The sequence below is a fragment of the Oryctolagus cuniculus genome, chromosome 13 (assembly GCF_964237555.1).
Source record: "Oryctolagus cuniculus chromosome 13, mOryCun1.1, whole genome shotgun sequence".
Taxonomy (NCBI): domain Eukaryota; kingdom Metazoa; phylum Chordata; class Mammalia; order Lagomorpha; family Leporidae; genus Oryctolagus; species Oryctolagus cuniculus.
Window position 1 is genome coordinate 9,233,940 of NC_091444.1, and position 13,333 is coordinate 9,247,272.

General features: G+C 42.1%; 1 protein-coding gene and 1 long non-coding RNA gene across 4 annotated transcripts in view; one reads left to right on the plus strand and one right to left on the minus strand.

The window, feature by feature from the left end:
- The window catches only part of LOC108178230 (uncharacterized), a 194,473-nt gene that overhangs the window by 18,134 nt on the left and 163,006 nt on the right, over positions 1 to 13,333 (minus strand). The gene's annotated exons all lie outside the window — the stretch shown is intronic.
- RGS1 (regulator of G protein signaling 1) overlaps positions 9,966 to 13,333 on the plus strand; it is a 55,865-nt gene continuing 52,497 nt past the window's right edge. The window contains exon 1 of one of the 2 annotated variants that reach the window (XM_070054907.1): positions 9,966 to 10,121. The gene's annotated coding sequence lies outside the window, so the exon portion shown is untranslated. The remainder of the gene's footprint in view (positions 10,122 to 13,333) is intronic. The other variant, XM_070054908.1, reaches the window with a different exon arrangement.

Here is a 13,333-nt window from a genome sequence, read left to right on the forward strand (position 1 = left end):
GCACAGTGACTCCTGTTGTTGAATTTATAAATTGACACTCCTGTTTATGGCATCAGTAATCTCCTATGCAACAGTCATGAGTTTCCAAGGCTATGGAAGCCCCTTGAGTTCTCCGACTCTTATCTTGCTTAGACAAGGTCATAGTCAAAGTGGAGGTTCTCTCCTCCCTTCAGAGAAAGGTACCTCCTTCTTTGAAGACCTGTTCTTTCCACTGGGATTTCACTCACAGAGATCTTTCATTTAGGTTTTTTTTGTTTTTTTTTTTTGTTTTGTTTTGTTTTGTTTTGTTTTTCCAGAGTGTCTTGGCTTTCCATGCCTGAAATACTCTCATGGGCTTTTCAGCCAGATCGGAATGCCTTTAGGGCTGATTCTGAGGCCAGAGTGCTGTTTAGGACATCCGCCATTCTATGAGTCTGCTGAGTATCTCGCTTCCCATAGAAGAAGAAATTATCAATTCCCAACTTGACTCTCACTGGGATTAAACATGACAATAGGTCTGATCTGATTTCATCATCATTTAAAAAATCATCTATTATTTTTCACTTTATGTTTCTGTGTGGGAGCAAACTTTACTTAATGTATGCTAAACTGGTCTTCTGTATATAAAGAGAATCGGAAATGAATCCTCATGTGAATGGACGGGGAGAGGGAGTGGGAAAGGGGAGGGTTGTGGGTGGGAGGGACATTATGGGGGGGAAGCCATTGTAATCCATAAGCTGTACTTTGGAAATTTATATTCATCAAATAAAAGTTAAAAAAAAGGGAAAAAAATGATTGTGCCAAGGCCCCACTCTAGGGCCTTCCCACTTAGGGAAGAACTGTGAAATATGCTCTATAACAAGCTTCTAGGGCAATCTGAGTGGTCAATAAGAGATGAGAAATGTTGGACTAGGTGTTGCATCACATAATACACACTCATTCCCTGACCACAAAGAATCCATAAGATAGTCCAAGTGATAGATAGATGTACTTGTAACACAATACCATGTTAAGATTTATGCCAAAGCACATGTAACCTACACATGGGAGTTCATTATGTGAGAGATCAAGGGACACATCAGCCTGTAGCTACCCACTGTAGTCCACCATAATGTGGGAGTGAGAATCCTGTGGACCCTGGGAGACTCATCCAGGAACATTAGTGAGCAAACAGATCAGAGATTAAGTGATGCTCCAGAAATTCTAATCTAAAGGAGATACTTGCATAGCAGAGTTCTGCCCAATATCTTCCACCATAAATGCCTGGGAAATACAGAAAGGAATGGAGCAAAGCACAAATGGAGCACAGGAATGCCAGATTGACCATCAAAACCCTCTAAGAAAATCGTCCAGAAAGAGTGATCTGAATTGCTACAAACTCAATCAAGAAATTCTGCCTATCTCTTCAGTCCTTGTTCTGCCACTCCAGTCAAATGTAAATAAACCTTCACTTACATAATCAAAACTGCCTACCCTTGGGATAATTCTGGCTTTGGAAAGGAAATGTATTACAACCTGGACCAGAAAAGCTTTCGTTTAGCATGGAAACATGTACATGCTGAACTGCCATCATCCATTCCTGCCTCTAACTGATGCCTAAATTGAGCTACTTGGTTAAACAGATTTACTCAGGCTGCCAAATCATTCTTACATGTCTGAATCTCCAGAGTCCTATCGGACTTGATTTGGAGTTGACTGTATGGTTTTTTTCTAGTGTTATAATGCCTTTTACTCTTCCCTACGTGCTTAATCTTGCTGAGCTTGACGTCAGGCCTTCCCAAGGTTACATATTCTAAGGGTAATACACACTGGCAAAAAGGGATATTTACAAATGCAGAATTAAAAACCAGACAACCTGCCCCACTGCCTTCCCCCTCCCTCTATTTCGATTCTTCATTCTCTAGGATGAGGAGCTTTCCTAAGGTACAGCTTCAACTGTCCCCTTGCTCATGATTGTTCAAGGAAGTTTCCGCGCCTGTATGACACTGGCAACCCCCAGCACTGCCACCTTATGCCCAATTCAAACAAGTATGAGTGAATGTTTAAATAGAAAGAGTCTTGAAATTCCACTTTGGAAATGTTTTCACAACTTATTTATTAATCCATTGAGACACATCGCATACGATCACAAAGTCATCCCTTTCATGAGTCTATGCCTTTGCTATGCACCCCCAGAAGTCAGAAATGCCATCATCACTCATTCTTAACTGCTAGTCATCAGCATGGAAGGCTATTTGTGTTGCAGCTCACTCGTAACAACACGTTCAGAGTCATGTTTACTAGACTGTATTATGATTAGATGTGTATGCGTCTACCACTCAGATGGTCAGAACGTTAGAGTATAAGGAACAGAGACTTTGAATTCAGAAAGTTTTTGTTCTTTCATTTACTTCCTATGTACCTTTAATAATATTTCTTAAATATTATCTGTTTTAAGAGTTTCTTCTGGCTGGCACCGCGGCTCAGTAGGCTGATCCTCTGCCTTGCAGCGCAGGCACACCGGGTTCTAGTCCTGGTCAGGGCGCCGGATTCTGTCCCGGATGCCCCTCTTCCAGGCCAGCCCTCTGCTATGGCCCAGGAGTGCAGTGGAGGATGGCCCAAGTGCTTGGGCCCTGCACCCCATGGGAGACCAGGAGAAGCACCTGGCTCCTGGCTTCGGATCAGCACAAGGCACCCGCTGCAGCGCGCTGGCCGCGGCGGCCATTGGAGGGTGTACCAACAGCAAAAAGGAAGACCTTTCTCTCTGTCTCTCTCTCTCTCTCACTGTCCACTCTGCCTGTCAAAAATAAAAAAAAAAGAGTTTCTTCTATTTAATATTATTGAATGAACCTCCTGGGAATATTAAGTGAGAAAATATATTAGAAAATATATTTAATATATTTTTATATATTAGAAAATATATAAAATATATTAGAAAGATACAGTACTGAGGATGGAATAAGTGCTCAAAATGCCCCATGCACTGATTAAATCAAAAATGACCAGTATGCTCTGTCGTGGGAGCTTCTGGCAGAATTCCTGCCCACAGCAATGTCTTTTTTTTTTTTTTTTTTTTTGGACAGGCAGAATTAGACAGTGATAGAGAGAGAGAGACAGAGAAAAAGGTCTTCCTTCCGCTGGTTCACCACCCAAGTGGCCGCTACGCTGGCACACTATGCCAATCTGAAGCCAGGAGCCAGGTGCTTCCTCCTGGTCTCCCATGCGGGTGCAGGGACCCAAGCACTTGGGCCATTCTCCACGGCTTTCCCAGGCCACAGCAAAGAGCTGGACTGGAAGAGGAGCAACCGGGACAGAATCCGGTGCCCCAACCGGGACTAGAACCCAGGGTGCCGGAGCCGCAGGTGGAGGATTAGCCAAGTGAGCTGCAACGCCAGCCAGCAATGTCTATTTTTAATCACATATTGAAATCAGCTCTCATTTCTCAAAAATTGTAGTCCAGAAACATATCGATGTTTTTGTTCTGCATTCATAATGCCCTTAAAGGTCTCTGATAGAAACAAAATCTGATCCATAAACTCCCAAATCCACATTAAAAGTTCCACCATCTACCAGGTAATACCAGATTTTCCAAATTCTTCCTCCTACTTCCAAGCAGCAAGTAATAGTAAAAACTGTGGTTTCCCCTAACACAACCTCATTGACCTCCTGACCTTTCTAAAGGTGGTTCCCTCTTCAATATTCGGAGAACTTGAATGTTTAATTTTTCCTATTGGGTAAACAGTGACTACAGAAGTAAGTTGCTAATGGAAACACTGGGAAAGAAGATAAGAGCAAATGAAATTCCCCTAGGAAATACTATTGCCCTACAACATTTTTTATATCCTCAGAGACCAAGCTAAATTGGTACTTTTGGGACACTAAGAACCCAGATAAAAAGTAAATAGCTGGAGCAGCATGGGCAATCTCAAGAATTAAAAACTCTCACATTTAATTTAAAATGAAGCAAAAGAGCCTTTCTACAAAGAATTCATTGCTGCAAGTTAGAAGAATGCTGACTACTGAGAAAGACAGGAAAGTACTAATAGAAAATAGAGAATTGAGATGAAAAGGTAAAAATATCTTTTCGAAATAAAATATGCTACTACATCTTGCTAGTGAACAAAGGACCTTCATACTTCAACTTCCAGTGATTATTTTATCTTCCCTTTCTTAGTCTATCAGCTTCACTGAACACATATCACCCTCCTGTGAGAATCTCCACTTTCTTCACTTGACTCCCAGAGCTCTCACTCTCCAGGCCTTCTCTCCCTCCCTGCTTCCCTCTCCCTGGCTGCATCCTTCCCTCCTTACCAACCTCACAATACGGAGATTCTCCTCTCTCTACCTGTCCCTTCTTCACGGTATGCTTACCGAGTCCTGTATAATGCCTATGTCCTGCAAACTTCTATCCCAGCCCTCACTTCTTCCCTAAAATCCACCCTCCTGTACCCATCTCTATTCAGTATTTCCATTTGGATATTTAACGGACTTAATTTAACATTTCTTTTTTTATAATGTGATTTTTATGATTCAATTCTGTTTTTTTAAGATTTACTTCATTTATTTGAAAGACAGAGTTACAGAGAGAGGTAGAGACAGAGACAGAGGTCTTCCGTCTGCTGGTTCACTCCCCAAATGGCCACAACAGCCAGAGCTGAGCCGATCCAAGCCAGGAGCCAGGAGCTTCTTCCAGGTCCCCCACATGGGTGCAGCAGACCAAAGACTTGGGCCATCTTCTACTGCTTTCCCAGGCCATAGCAGAGAGCTAGATTGGAAGACGAGCAGCCAGGACTAGAACCAGCGCCCATAGGGGATGCCGGCACATCAGGCCAGGGCTTTAACCTGCTGTGCCACAGTGCCAGCCCCAATTTAACATTTCTTAAGCTGAATTCTTGATTCCCATCCACTCATCCAAATCTACTCCTCTTCCCATCATCTTCACCATGTTACCTAGTACCACTTTTATCCCTTACTCTGCCCAAAAGACTTAACAATCTTCATTGCCTTCTCTCTTTCTCTCAAAACTACACCACTCCTTCAACAAATTATAGCCACTCTATTTCCAGATTCTATGGTGTTCTACTGCCTCTTGTCATGTCCACTTTGTCTAATGTCCTAGTCATAGTCCTAACCACCATCAGCTTTCTCCTAGATTCCTGCAGCAACCTCCTATCTTTTTTTAAAGATTTATTTATTTATTTGAAAGCCAGAATTACACAGAGAGAGGAGAGGCAGAGAGAGAAAGAGGTCTTCCATCCACTGGTTCACTCCCCAGTTAGCTGCAACAGCCAGAGCTGCACCGATCCGAAGCCAGGAACCAGGAGCCAGGAGCCAGGAGCTAGGAGCCAGGAGCTTCCTCCGGGTCTCCCACGTGGGTGCAGTGGTCCAAGGACCTGGGCAATCTTCCACTGCTCTCCCAGGCCATAGCAGAGAGCTGGATTGGAAGAGGCACAGCCGGGACTAGAACTGGCGCCCATATGAGATGCCGGCACTTCAGGCTAGGGCATTAACCCACTGCGCCATAGTGCCGGCCCCAGCAGCCTCCTATCTGGCTGCTGCTTCCATATTTACATTCCTTTCTCTATTAAGTATATTTTCTTTTTAAGATTTTATTTATTTATTTGAGAGGTAGAGTTACAGACAGTGAGAGGGAGAGACAGAGAAAAAGGTCTTCCTTCTGTTGGTTCACTCCCTAAATGGCTGCAACAGCCAGAGCTGCGCCAATCTGAAGCCAGAAGCCAGGAGCCTCCTCCTCCTAGTCTCCCACATGGGTTTGGGGCCCAAGGACTTGGGCCATCTTCTACTACTTTCCCAGGCCATAGCAGAGAGCTGGATCAGAAGTGGAGCAGCCGGGACTAGAACCAGTGCCTATATGGGATGCCGGCACTGCAGGTGGAGGATTAACCTACCGTACCACAGTGCCGGCCCCTAAGTATATTTTCTAAAGTAAATGGGGTAATGCCTTAAAACATAAATAGAATTCTATCATTTTCTTCCTTAGAAATATTGAGTGGTTTCCTATCTCAATCAGAATAAAACCTAACCTCTTTATGTCTAAAAGATTCGCCATTATGTGGCTCTAGTTACTGTTGATACTTTAACACAATCATGCTTTTAATCATCCATTGTTTCTTCATCTCCTGCCACAGGGCTTTTGCACTGGCTGCTCTCCCTCTGCAGAAGCGCTTCCCTGACATTCTGAATTCTGGAAGGTCTCTGTTTAATGCCACATGTTCTGAGAGGTCTAATTGTGTTTATTTTTCTGAGAAGCTTATTGTCTTCATCACCGGTCACTTTATAATATAAATTCCACAAGGTCATGGACATGATCTGTTTTGTTCTCTGCTATACTGCCAATATCTATAACATCACTGAAACATAAGGGAAAGGCATAACTGAATAAAACATGTTACTAATTTCAAATGTGTAAGTTGTTTCTTTAGAAAACTACAAGTGACTTATAATATGGATTAAGTCCACCTCATTGAGTTCTATTGATTTTATATAGTCTCCAGATTAGACTCGAATGATCGAGTTGGTACTAATGGACAAAGTTCTGGAATTATTTCTGTTTGTATGAGAAGCATATCACTTACACCTAAATACAAGTGTAAGTTACATGAACAACAACTAAACACAAACACTATTACATGTTGAACTAAAGTAAAATAAGTCAGTACCACAATGACAACTAGATTTTCCTTAGTTATGTTATGTTAATGTGAAATTGACATTTTAAGATTTTATTATTATTTATAGTCATTGTCTATACTCTGGAGGAAGCATGGTTTCTCTAATTACTACTTGTTGAATTTTTTTATTTAGTATAGGATTAAGATTGTGATTATAAAGTAAACACACTATTTCATTACAAAATTTAAAAGAAAAATAAGAAAGGAAGAAAGAAGAAGGGTAGGACAAGGGAGGGAGGGAAGTTGGATAGTGTAGGAAGTATCATTATGTTCTTGAAAATATATATGAAATACATAAAATATGTTCCCTTTATATAAATAAAAAACAAAAGATCTGAAGGTATATAGTGTCAAAGCACTTAAGAGTCTGTTACAGTTCTAGAGGTTTTGCCCCCTCTAAAATTGATATTCAAATTTAATTTCTGATGCAACAGTATTGGGAGAGGTGGCCTTTGAGAGGTGATTATGTCATGAAGGTTTTTCTCTCATGAATGGCGGACTAGCTGCCCTTATAAGAAATATTTGACAGAAGTTAATCCCTCCTGCCCTTCTACCTTCTATAATGGGAGGAAATACAGCGCTCTTCCCCTCAAAAGAAACAAGCATGCCATCTTGGAAGTGGACGGCAGTCCTTACCAGACAACAAACCCACTGACACATTAATCCTAGACTTCCTAGACTCTAGAAGTGGCAGAAATAAATTTCTATAGTGTATAATACACCCAGTCTGTGGTATTCTGTTTTAGAAGCATAAATATACTACAAACTTCAAATAATACAAAAAAACCAACAAAGAAAAAGCGAATGTTTAGTACTTCTACATGTGATAGCCTGAGATGGTAAAACCATGGCAGGAAAAGGCCAGTTCCAAACCACTCTTTCACTTCTCTATGACTGATGTATATAGCTTCCAGAGAAAGTACAGGACCTTCCAGGATCACTTACTTCCTTCCTTCTGGAGTGAAGTCTACTCACTATACCTTTCAGTGACTACGTCCAAGAAGAATCATTTTGAGTAAATTCACCACAAGATAACATAGGGAACCCAAGACTCCCCATGTGTTTTAAATAGAGTATTAGGTGTCCTAAAGGAATTTATCCATGCATGTCAAATTATGGCTTCTCTAGGAACTACAATTCTAGGAACCACATGGCATTAGTAGTCACCATTAGTCACTCTCGCTCCATGCCATGTACTGCTGTCCAATGATCAGGAGAGTCCCAAGGAAAAACAGACGATCAGCTTCCATAAAAAAATAACTGGGGATTTCTCCAAGAGAGTCATCTTTCCTCAGAAGCTTCTAATGCATTAAAAACTAGGCACAGGAATGGCTGTTGGGCCTAGAGTTTTAACAATGTGCACCCTGGGAAACAGCAGGTGATGACTCAAACACTTGGGTCTCTTCTACTCGCTTGGAAGACTTGGATTAAGATCTTTTGCCTGCTTCAGTTCCAACAATTACAGGCATTTGGAGAGTGAACCAGTGGTCTCCTCTCCCTTTTTCCCTCCCTTTATCTTTCCCTCTTCATCTCCCTCTCTCTCTCCCTGTCTCTCTGTTCTAGGCACCAGGAAAATACTAATGGACAAAAATACCTACTGTTCTGGTAGTTTTAATGCAATATGAGAGGATAGACCAAAAAGTAGTAGTAAATATTCACATATAGAATGTTAGATGATGGTAGCAGCTGTGAATAGGAATGAAGTAGGGAAGTGGGATAAAGTGATTTAAGGGGTTATAATATGGATATGGTAGTCATGGAATATTTCATTGATGAACTGAAATTTAAGTGAAATCTAAAAGAAATATGGAAAATGTCATCCAGTCAAGGAATATTCCTCCAAATGATGATAACAATTTGTGTACAAGGACTATGCCCTGTGCTATGTTTTGAATGTCCCTTCAAAAATTCACATTAACATTTAATCCTCACAGTGAGGCATTAAATTGTGGTGGGGGGTAATGCTTGAAGAAGTTATTGTTCTAATCCACTCATGGATTAGTGGAATAAGGGTTATTGCAGGAGTGGCCTTGTTATAAGAGTGAGCTCTCTCTGGCTTGCTCTTGTTGTCTTGCCACGTGATGCCCTCCAACACATAATGACTCACCCAGAAGGCCCTCACAAAGAGTGAAGTGGAAGTCAGCACCATGCTCAAGATCTCCAGAACTGTGAGCTAAATAAACCTCTTTTCTTTATAAATCATCCAGTCTCGGATAATCTGTCATAGCAATAGAAAATGAACTAAGACACCTGGCAAAGACAAGGAAGACATGTGAGTAGAGTGATTCTCTCAAAAAAGAAGAAAAAGTCAGAGAAATTGCATGCCAGACTGCTTAGAATGTTAAGGAGGGGCTGCCATTGTGGCGCAGTGGCTTAAGCTGCTACTTGCAACACCGGAAGTCCAAATTAGAGTGCCAGTTCACAAGCCAGCTGCTCCGCTTCTGTTCCAGCTTACTACTAACGCACCTGGACAGGCAGCAGATGGCCCAAGCTTCTGCCACCCACATGGGAGACCTGGATGAAGTTCCAGGCTCCTGGTTTCCTCCTGGCCCAGACCTGGCTGTTGCAGCATTAGGGAGTAAACCAACAGACGGAAGATCTCTTTCTCTTTCCCTCTCCTACTCTCTACTCTCTCTCTCTGTCTCTCTCTCTCTCCTTCTCTCTCTCTCTGTCTCTCTGCCTTTGAAATGATTACGTAAATAAATCTTCAAAAAACAAATAAATAACAAAAAGTTCTATAGGACTATGAGTAAAATGGAAAGTCAGTCAGTACAGAATCTTGAGCATGGGAATGAACGATCAATTCTTTTTTTATTTGTTTTAGGATCACTCTTGCTGCTATACTGAAAACAAACTAAGGCTACAGAATGGAATGGAAAATAGGAAAAGATAGATTAGATAAGAAGTAAATATTATAATCTGCAAAAAGTACAATAATGTCATAGACCAGGCTGAATGTATTTTGAAGACAAAGTTAACAGGATGTATTACAGATTCGATAAGAGAGGAATCAAGATTGACTCTGAAGATTGTAGCCTGAGGCACAATCCAGAAAAAGGGAGTTCTGAATTTGAGAAGACTGGACAGATTTTGGCAACAGCATGTTCAAAGCAATGGGAAATATAAAAATCCCAATTTGGGGAGATCAGTTAAACATGCAAGTAGAGATATTTATATGTTGAGTTAAAGGGAGAGCTACAGATACATATACAAATTTAGGAAGTTTTCAGCACGTGGATTATACAAAAACCATAAGAATGAAAAGCCACTAAAAAATTCCATGACATCAGAAGAGAACAGAACCTTGGGTCACTCCAAAATTAAGTCAGGAGTTGAAGAGGAACCAGGAACAGAGAATGAAAGAGGAATGGCCGGTGAACTCAAAGGAAAGCCAAGCTTGTCCTGGAAGACATGTAGGGAAATGTTTCAAGGAAGACGTAATAAATGTGTCTGATTTTACACACAGGTCAGGTAAGAGGGCCTTCAACAGAGATCTTGGTTTTAATGAAACAAGTTCTTAATGACACAGAAAACAACAGCTTCTGGGGGAATGTTGAAAGTGAAAGCTTGATTCAGGATAAAATGCTTCTATTTTATTTACTTTGGAGACCGTCGGCATAGTGGACTCATTTTTGAAGATTTACTATGAAGAAAAGGGTAAAAATGGGGCAGTGGCAAAGAGGGCAGATAAAATGATCAAGAAGTTTCACTTTTTAAAAACACTGGGAGAAGACATGGCACATTTACATGCTGATGAAAGGATCAGGTTCACCAGGGTAGAATTCCCTAGAAAGAACCAGAACAGTTTACTCCTGGAAGGGGAGGAATTGGCCTTGGACTGCAGCATGGAGACTTCATCCTTGGGAACAAAAGCAGAACATGTGGGCACCGAGGCCAGAGGCTGAACAGATGAGGTGGTGAGAGTCTGCAGGCAGTCTCCTCTAACTGCTTCTATCTTCTCTATAAAATGAGAAACAAGATCACCATCTGATAGCAAAGTTCAAAGGAGAAGATGCATACCATAATTCAAAGGAAAAAATAATGCATAGACAGAAGGGCTGAGAACTGTTGGTCACCTGCCAGCTCTTCACAGACAAATATTTGTACAGAAGCTCAAGACAGGACAGATGTGCTGATGAATTATAAATAGTCTAGATCTACAGCAAAACCTATAAAGATATGAGGAGAGCCACATAGTGGAGCCTCACTTAAAGGAAATGAAACTCAGTAAAACTAAGTCAGAACTGACTCATCACTTCTGCCCCTAGTTCTGTCCAAACTCAGCCGTTTCCACCAATAGATTTCAGTTTTATTAACCAAAAAGTTCTTTGTATATTTAAATCACCGCTTTTTTTCCTTTACATTGTAGAGACACTGGTGCCTCTCCACACAAAATATTTTATATTTGAAAATTGGTGTAAGTTGAATATTTTTATATAAACTAGAATGCTCTCACATTTTGGTTAACTACCCAAATGCCTACAACAGCAAAAGCTGGGTCAGGCTGAAGCAAGAAGTAAGAACTCAGTCTCGGTCTCCCATATGGGTGGCAAGCACTCAAGTACCTGAGTTACCACCTGCACTTCACCAGAATCAATGTTAGCAGGAAATTGGAGTCAGGACTGAGCCAGGACTCAAACCAGGAGCTCTAATACGGAATGCCACTTTGGGATGCAGTATACCAAGTGGTGTCTTAACCACCATGCCAAATGTTCAACCCTAGAGGGTCTTCATATGTTTCTTTTTGAATGACAGTGAAATGAAATGAGTCACATTCTGTAATAAAGCTGCATATAACATATCATTCCATATTATACAATTAACTACAGAGGTTCTATCTTAGATTCTTTTTTAAATTTATTTGACAGGTAGAGTTATAGAGAGTGAGAGAGAGAGAGACAGAGAGAAAGGTCTTCCTTCCGTTGGTTCACTCCCTAAATGACCGCTACTTCCTGGTCTCCCATGCGGGTGCAGGGGCCCATCCTCTACTGCTTTCCCAGGCTACTGCAGAGAGCTGGACTGGAAGAGGAGCAATGGGGAATAGAATCCGGCTCCCATATGGGATGACGGCACCACAGATGGAGGATTAACAAGTGGGCCGTGGCGCTGGCTCTATCTTAGATTCTGATGTCAATCTCCAATGCTTATGAATTCATTCAATAAATATTTATTTAGTATCTACTATATACTAAATATACACCATACATCAGTGAATTAAATGATAAAGATACTTGTCTTTATGAAGTTTATTCTACTTAGTGGGGGAGGAATAGAGATAATACACAAATTAGCATAGTAAGTCTAAAAATTTTAATATGCAAGAATGTCATAATACAATGAGAAAAAAATATATCCAAGTAAAACTAGAGAGTCTTTAATATGGATTGTGGGGTCAAAATCTCATTGAAAAGATGACATTAGGGCAGGATATGAAGAAGATGAGGGTCTGAGTCACTTTAGACTCTCTAGAGAAGAAAGTGTCAGGCACAGGGAAGAACAAACATGCAGGCTAGGAGGAGGAAGAGTGTACAGAGTGTTGAAGTGGGTGAGGAGGTCAGCTCAGTGGGTAGGAGTGAGAAGGTGGTAGAAGACTGGACTGAGTTTACAATCTACAGGACCCAATGCAAAAAAAATGAGGATCTATTGTTCACAATTATTAAGAATTTCAAGAACCTCCAACCTTATCTGGGTACCCCCTGAGCACAAGGCTCTGTGTCACTGTGTAGACTACACAACCATGAAGTGGGTTTTGGCAGCAGCTATGGTCAGGACAACAGGAATGGAGTGGCTGTGGGGAGCAACCTGGACTGGACTGAGTTACTGGAATTAAGACTTATTCTTTGCATCTGCTCTCCCACAATATGGCGCTGGGAGAGAAGAAAACAGCTTCTACACAGCTGCCTCCAGTTCAACCAATAAACAGCAGGACCTGCTCCTGATTGGAGGAGAGCAGCGTACTTGGCGTGTGGGCAGCCGAGCACGGATTGGCGGAGGAGGACTATAAAGGAGGAGAGAGACAACATGCACCAGGAACATCTAAGGGGAACATCTAGCTGAAGGAACACCTGTGCAGCCCCCGAGAAGAGCCGGCCGGCGGTGTGCCGCTCCCCTGCGGAAGTGGGGAATGTGGCCAGGGGGAACTGCCCTTCCACGGAGGTGGAAGGGATAGTAGCCAACCCAGGAAGAACCAGCAGCAAACCCGGGGAGGGCCGAGCAGACGAAAGAACAGCGCAGGGTCCTGTGTTGCTCCTCCACGAAGAGGGGGAGCGACATAATGGTGCCGTGACTCGGATAGGAAACCTAGGACGGATAGGAAACTTAGGAGGGAAGAAACGGGAAGAAGTGGGAAAATACCGGAAAGAGAGACTAGCAAAGAGCCTAGGTGCCGGAAGAAGCTATTGAAAGCCTAGGCATAGACTCGGATATGGACTGTGAGAAAGAAGCTAGGAGATTGAAAGCGAAAGTGAAACCTGGAGGAGGCTTGGACTCGGATACGGACTGTGGGGAGAAGCCAGGAGAAATGAGAGGAATATTGTTGGAAGAAAACTTAAAGAAACATACCGGGTAGAGAAAAATGTTAGGGAGGATGAAGCCGCGAGTGCAGGCCAAGGCGGAGACATAAGCCACCTTGGAATTCTTCAAGTCACCCCGGGGAGCAAGAGGCGAAGATCCGGAACCAGAGG